General features: G+C 34.3%; 1 long non-coding RNA gene across 1 annotated transcript; it reads right to left on the bottom strand.

Annotated features, from left to right (window-relative positions):
• Positions 1-4,718: 4,718 nt before the first annotated feature.
• Positions 4,719-6,662, bottom strand: LOC122136355. Its single transcript, XR_006154086.1, has 2 exons — positions 6,212-6,662; positions 4,719-5,026 (listed from the first exon to the last, which is right to left on the bottom strand). It is a non-coding gene; the product is annotated as an uncharacterized LOC122136355 (long non-coding RNA).
• Between the last annotated feature and the right edge of the window lie 872 nt (positions 6,663-7,534).

The following is a 7,534-nucleotide window of genomic DNA, read 5'->3' as shown; positions in this document are numbered from 1 at the left end:
CCCAGTTGCCTCAAAATGCTTTTCCCTCAATATCCATCCATCTTAGAGTAGCCAAGTTTTTTATTAACCATAATATTACACACAGTTTTATGAGTTCTTTGACTTTAGCTCATACGGAAAGTTACTTATAATTAGGTGGAATTACTTGAGTGTCATTCCTAATGTTATGAATTTGTATTACAAATAAAAGGCAGGCAATACAACAACACCCCCAAAATTATTTTTACTATTGCTCATGGTTAGTTATATGAACAAACCCCTAACCATAGGTATTAAACTACAGTAAAAAAGGGAAATCATATTAAATTTTCATCTACAGTACAAAACAAAATTGTGTTTCTCTTCTAAACTTGATTTCTTTGCTCTCAGTGAATGTACAGTCTACTGTACACTGTAGTTTCCAGCATGCTTTGCATGGGTCTTAATGCGGAGAGTAAAACATTTTGAAATTAAGCATTATTTGTGTGTTTATGTTTGAGCAAGATGAGAAAAATGGGAGATTTAAAAGTGTTTAATGTTTGGAATTTAGGGTTACAACTGTGGAGAAGAATGAAGCTTTTGCTAAGAGTGAGGGCAGGTACTTACTATCAGATGTTAGATGTGAAAATGCACTATTGCTTTGAAATACAAACCTAAATGTTGGTCTCTTTTTGTAGAAAACAATCAGCAGATTATTGCAGAAAAGTTTTTTTTTTTTTTTTAAGTTAAAAACAGTTATGGAAGTTTAATGTAAATAAAAAATGTACAGTTTTTTTTTTTACAAAATATTTTGAAATTTAACATTTCTATAAAATTAAAGTCATATGTCAAAATAAGGTATGAAAAATATCCATATTCTAAATGTAATAATCACTTTAATGTAGCTTGCACCAACAGCTGTACACAGAAGCAGTTCCGGGAGTATGACGTATGAGACACTTTTTATAAAGGTTGTGTGCTTTTTATTTCACTTCTTTTGGACTGATGCATGCAACACCTGCTGAGTGCCATTAAACAGCTTGAAAGATCAAAGACAATTTTTAATATAACTCCGACTGGATTCATCTGAAAGAAGAAAGTCATATACACCTAGGATGATTTGTGGGTGAGTAATTTATGGGCTAATTTTCATTTTTGAATGAACTAACCATTTAAGTTTTCGAATAATATATAATTGATATAACTGATATCTAATTAATGATATCTAATGATTATAAAAATATATGATGGGGGAAAAGACAATAAAAAAGTGCCAAAGCTGATTTACTTTAGGAGCAGGCTTAGTGTTTAGCATCATGATAAAATGTGCTATTGCTCACTAACAGTTTGTTAACTAATTAGACCCAATAGACAAGACAGAACAGGTTACTTTAGATATGAAACAAAGTCTCAGCTTTCAAATTTTTATATATTTTTTAAGAAATTCAAACAATAAATACCGTTTTGTGTTTCTCTAATGTGTTGTGACAGATCGCTGTAGTGCCTGAGTTCAAGCGGCACGTGAACGATTATCTGTTCCTCTTTACTAGTTATAGTACAAAATAAACATGAACGAACATCATAAGCTATCGTATTTCAACTGCCGAAAGACGTCAATACACACCATTTTAAAGTTCAAGTCCATCAACGTTAATCTACTGTCTTTTTTTGGTTAGATTGTGAAACAGAAATGGCAGATTCAGCATTATGATCGGTCAGATTGCCTGTCAATCAAACTCCCTACGAAGGGTCAGTTCAGTGCTATGATGAAAATGTATTGCATATAAAATTTAATTAATTGATCAGTATAAAATCAATTTCAGACTAGCTATTTTATTTGGCTACTTAAAATAACTTAATTCGATGATGTGGAAGTCACATGAAGAAATTATAATTGTGTTTAAATTAGCACTGTGAAATGATTAATTGTGATTAATCGCATCCAAAATAAAAGATTTTGTTTACATAATATATGTGTGTGTGCTGTGTATATTTATTATGTATATATAAAGACACACACATACAGCATATATTTTGAAAATATTTACATGTATATATTTAAATTCATATAAATTATATCATATATAAATATATTTAATATATAAACGTAACATATTTTTCTTAAATATATACATGCATGTGTATTTATATATAAATAATGAATATACACAGTACACACACATAAATTATGTATACAAAAACTTTTATTTTGGATGCGGTTAATCGGGATTAATCGTTTGACAGCACTAGTTTAAATACTTTTTCAGTGCAGATTTGTAACTCCTTCCACACCATTTCTGTTACTGCCATGAATGACACCTTAAATACAGCAGACATGGGCTGTTACTTTAGTAAAAAAAAAAAAAAAAAAATTCAAACTTGAAACTGATTGATTTTCGCCTGCTGGGTGGTAAAAAGTGAAAAAATTCCATAGACCTATACATCCATTTTTGATTTCTGATTGTATGAGAGGGCCCCCCAGAAACCCAGATCCTGCTTGTTTTTAGTGGCCCTGGCTGCGAATGGAAACACTTAGCTCCCACAATAAATTATCCAGCCTCAGTGATGCCATAGCGCACACAGAGCTCTCCACCTCTGCCGGGCCACAGGGTGAGTCATAAAGGAGCGTTCAGGAGCATGTGGCTGGGAGGGGGCTGCACGGTTATCAGAAGCAGGGTGGAGATAAGGTTTCAGGCCAAGTCTTCCTCTCCAAGGGTGGAGGTGGTATTCTTACAGAGCTCTTAAGTGTAGACTTGGCTTTGTGCAAAGTGCTTTGAGCTTGTTATGGGGAGACTTGTGTTTAATGTGTGATTGTTGTGTTGGACTGCTACAAACAAGTGCCATGAAAGCAAGGAAATTTTAAAGAGAAATATACTCAAATACAAGAACGCCACTATTTCCAAGATATTCAAATAAATAATTGATCAGATATGCATATTTAAACTTTCTTATCTGGAGGGGACCAAAATATGTACAGTATATGATTACACTTAGGACTATGCCTTACACTTACTGTAGGACATATTTTTTAATTGAACACACTATTTTTATTGAACACTTACTTTAAAATAATATATGAATAGAAAACTATCCCCTGGTTTCATAGAAAAGCCTAGTCCCAGACTAAAATGCATGTGTAGGCTGCTTTAACTGAAAGAAACTTGTACTGACTGATTTAAAATATATCAGTTTGCACACCAGTATTGTCTTTAATTGAAGGCACGTTTTAAAACATGAAAAAAAGCAATCTGATTACATAACTTGCATTGATTGCTTTTTGTTCAAGTAACTATAGTAAAGTAGGACTTTACTTTACTACAAGAAAATATGTGATTTAATTTTTCAAATGCAGATTACTTTGTTTTATCATTTATTCACTGGCTTTTGCAGTTGCCAAAAATATAACTTTTGGATTTTCTGTTATTAAAAATAAATAAACACACCCAGCTCAGGCAACAAAAAGTCACACGAATGTAACGTAATGCATTACTTTCTGTAAAAAGTAACTAAGTAACACGATTAGTTGCTTTTTAATGAAATATTGTAATGCTTTACTTTTTAAAAGTAACTTTCCCCAAAACTGGCGGTGAAACAAAATGCTAAAACATCTGTTCAGTTCAAACTAGAATGGTACCACAATAATTTGTCTTTTGTCCGGTCCAGCTGGTATCACCTTAGCAGACTGAAAAGATTCCTGGAGTTGCTCATGGGAAAACAGATTAGGAGACAGAATTTTTGGCAATTCAATCCACTACAATATGCTTTAGAACCACAGTGGAAATAAGGTGTAAGACTTAATAGTACAACTAATTTGCCGTTTAGTGCCAGAAGAACTACAATGTCTTCCTGGAATTGAAGTGCACACCCACTGAAACATATGTCCCAACAGTTGATTTGTAGACATAACTTGGATTCAGTAAGTTAGGTATGAACAATGACTTTTCCAGTGTAAGTCATAACCTTGGAGTCTAACAGTTGAAACAGTTACAGCAGTGTGTTCGAATGACAACAAATGTCCTCAAAGTTTACCCTCTGGGTACATTATAAAGGGAAGAAATATGAAAAGTTACCAAAATGGGAATGCTCACTGTTGTCAAGAGACAGTTTAGTTAAAAAAATATTACTAAATATCACATCACTTCCAAAACACAATGCAATTTATGATCAACAGTATGCTGAAGAGTTCAAAACTGTAGAAGCTTTGAATAATAATGAAAAACTAACTTTGAATGAAAAATGTGTTACATCTGGAGTTGTGCGCGCTGGACAGTCAATGTTTACACAGCAGAATGTCCTTACGAATTGGTAATGTTGGCGTATATGGTATCACACCTGCGTAGAGCAATTTCTCCATAACCATATCCATGTTATGATCTCAGCTGAGTTGAATTTTTACACTTTGGATTGTTGATGATGGGATACTTGCAAATGCACTAATATCACCATTAAATTGATATAATTGTTCCTTGATCTTGTGAAAAAAGAAAAAATAGGGTAATATGACAGCAAACAACTAAGAGAGCAACCATTCATACATTAGTGTTGTTTTACTTTCTATTATATTCATTTATTTATTTAAAATAATTTATCATGTAATTATTTTATTATTCCATTTAATCATATAATCATATATAATAATCATTTAAAAAATATATATTCTCGTTTCATTCATTTATTGATTACTCATTTATATTATTATGGTAAGATGATTATGATTGTGTGGTTTCAAGGGATATTTGTGTTCATGACTAGAGATAATATCTCCTTTCAAAGTTTTTAATGTCACGGGATGTTGTTGTGAAGTAATTTTTCAATGCTATTGCTTGTGGTATAATAACACTTTTGAATTTGTGCTGGTCAGACAAAGTCTGAACACTTAACATACACAAGTTTATACAATAAACTCTTTTCTTTTTTATCATCACTTTGTCTCTTGCTTCTGCTCTTCACTGGCTTTTCTCGGTCAACTTCTTGGCTGATAGAAGACTGTTCATACAGTCTTGCAGTTGTTCTGTTACCAGACAAAACAGATATTTTCTGACAGCGTCCAGGGCTGGATCTGATATTTCTGGTGTGGAAGCATAAAAAATATGAAATTGTTCAGTTACTGCTCTACGAAGAGACAATAGTATCATTATTTAGCTTGAGTCAGTTTAGTGTTGATTCAGGTTAGTTCAATAATTCATCCAACTTGAACTGAAAACGGTTAAGCAAAAAAGCAGCTCTATAGGAGACAGTAGTGTCAGCATCCAGCTCAATTCAGTCACGTTTTTTTCTAAGCTGTCTTGTATGCTGAGGAGTTGAGACAGTTGAAGAAGGATATGAACAAAGAAATCTCTAGTGGTGGTAGTATAATTTTACAATATTTGTAACGAGGAGTTGATTTTGCAGCCTTGGTTAAACGGAGTAAGAGACCTGAGATGTCATTGCTCTGCTGCTGTAGGCTTCAGTATCCACATTAGTTTTGATTAAAATTCCTGCTTCATTCAATGTTTCTGCATTAAAAAAAAATGTATGTAATTCACTGCTTATATTTTCTCCCAGGTCAAGGCTTGTAAATAAAAATAGCGCAAGTTCTATTACATTTTATTTATGGTTTGGAAACCTTTTAATTCATCAGTATATTTTTTTTTCTCAAAACAATATCCATCCAGCATTTAATTGACCATATACCCTCTCAGGCCAATAAAACACCATTAAATTTGTTATTGTCAAGATCCTTCCCACTAGAGTGATTTAGAGTGTAATGTGTTTCAGCTATAATGCAGATGGGAAAAATCACAATGAAGGTCGATTGCCTTGCAAAATTTCCCAGCTGCCTGAGATCCCTGAGCACATTGGTGAAGTAGTTCACCAATTCTCCTCATCTGAGCTTCTATTGTAACTTTCTGCTTTAGGCTCAAGTCCTCTGTCTAAATCTCCAGTGTAATGCTTAACTCCAGTCTGATGCTCAACCAGATGTCTGTTTATGAATCACAATAATCATTATCTAGAGACCTTTCCAAAAATGTCAGAGGTAGATTTATAGCGAAATGATATCCTGTCACATTACAATATCAGATGCTCATTATATGAGAATGGAACATTATGGGGGTGATTGTTACCCAAAACACATTTAAATCAGGACCAAATATGTCAAAAGAAATCATATCAATCCTATTGCCATAAGAATTGTATGTATTTTCAGGCAGTTGAACCGGGAGTTTCATTTGGCTTCTTAAAAGACATTATCAGAACCAGAGCAAAGTTTTACCTTCCAGTTCTTCAGGATGGGGAATTCATTTCCTTTAGGGGATTTTCAGAGAAGACATCCAACCAGTACAGTCTATTTATCAAGACATCCTCAGACCTCAGCAATTTGATGAAACAGCATCTCACCTCAGACTAAAAGGCTTCAGGTCTCAAGAAAAACAAAACCTTCAAAGCATAGGAACTAACTCCATCAGGCAAAACCTTAAAACATGCCACTGAAGTTTCTTTAAAATGCTTAAGAGTTTACAGGGAAAAAGTACAGCGTACTATATTCTTCTTATTGTTACTACTATTACTACCACCAAGGAATAATAAACTATAATAAACTAATAATGAAGTCACAACAGTGGGATGACAAAGCAGGCCGATCCCAGAGTAGTGGTGAATGGAAAAAGAAACGATTATGATGGTAGTGGCGGCGATAGATGAACATTATTATGGAGAGTGGTATGTTTGCTTGAGAAACCAGACATTGTTTGGGAGTTACCGGTGAGCTTTTAAGCAGTGCTTGATTAGGCTGTGATTGTTTGCAGATGGATGTGATTAAAGGGATAGTTCAACCAAAAAAGAAAATTTAGTTGTTAATTTACTCACCCTCCGGCCATTCAAGATGTAGGTGAAATATTTCCTTCAGTAGAACAGTAAAGTAGAATTTTTTTCCCGAAACCTCAGTAATTCATAAAATGCAAATCACTTTAAGAGTCAAAAAAAAAGAGTCATATCAGTCAACATAAAATTAACATCTGTGGTTCCTGACGATACATTGAGATATTATTAAGTGAAATGATCGGTCTGTGGCTGTGTTTTAAATGTAAATGTAAATGTAAATATTATTTACAACATTATTATCTGTAATCCATATCTTTAAGCCCCGTTCAGACTTTTTTTAGTTAAGACAGTCACTTTGTCAGATTATGCGATTTTGATTTTGAAGGTTTTGATCTTGTCGTGTCGTGAACAAGAAACGTCTCAGGTTACGAATGTAACCATGGTTCCCTGAGTAGGGAACGAGACACTGCGTCCTCTAGGGGTCGCTATGGGGAACACCTCGTCGTGACCCGTGTCTGAAGCATACAAATGATAAAACACCAACGAGTTGGCCGGCGACAGCCTCTGACGTCACTACCGGTGCGACTATAAAACAGGCACCGGGAAAAACACGTCATTCACTTCTTCGTCTGAAGCTTGCATCCGAAGCATGGCAGGGAGCTAGAGGACGCAGTGTCTCGTTCCCTACTCAGGGAACCATGGTTACATTCGTAACCTGAGACGTTACCTTTCAAGGGAACTTCGAACTGCGTCCTCTAGGGGTCGCTATGGGGAA

The sequence above is a fragment of the Cyprinus carpio genome, chromosome B2, assembly GCF_018340385.1.
Source record: "Cyprinus carpio isolate SPL01 chromosome B2, ASM1834038v1, whole genome shotgun sequence".
Taxonomy (NCBI): domain Eukaryota; kingdom Metazoa; phylum Chordata; class Actinopteri; order Cypriniformes; family Cyprinidae; genus Cyprinus; species Cyprinus carpio.
This window is presented reverse-complemented; position numbering and strand designations above follow the sequence as displayed.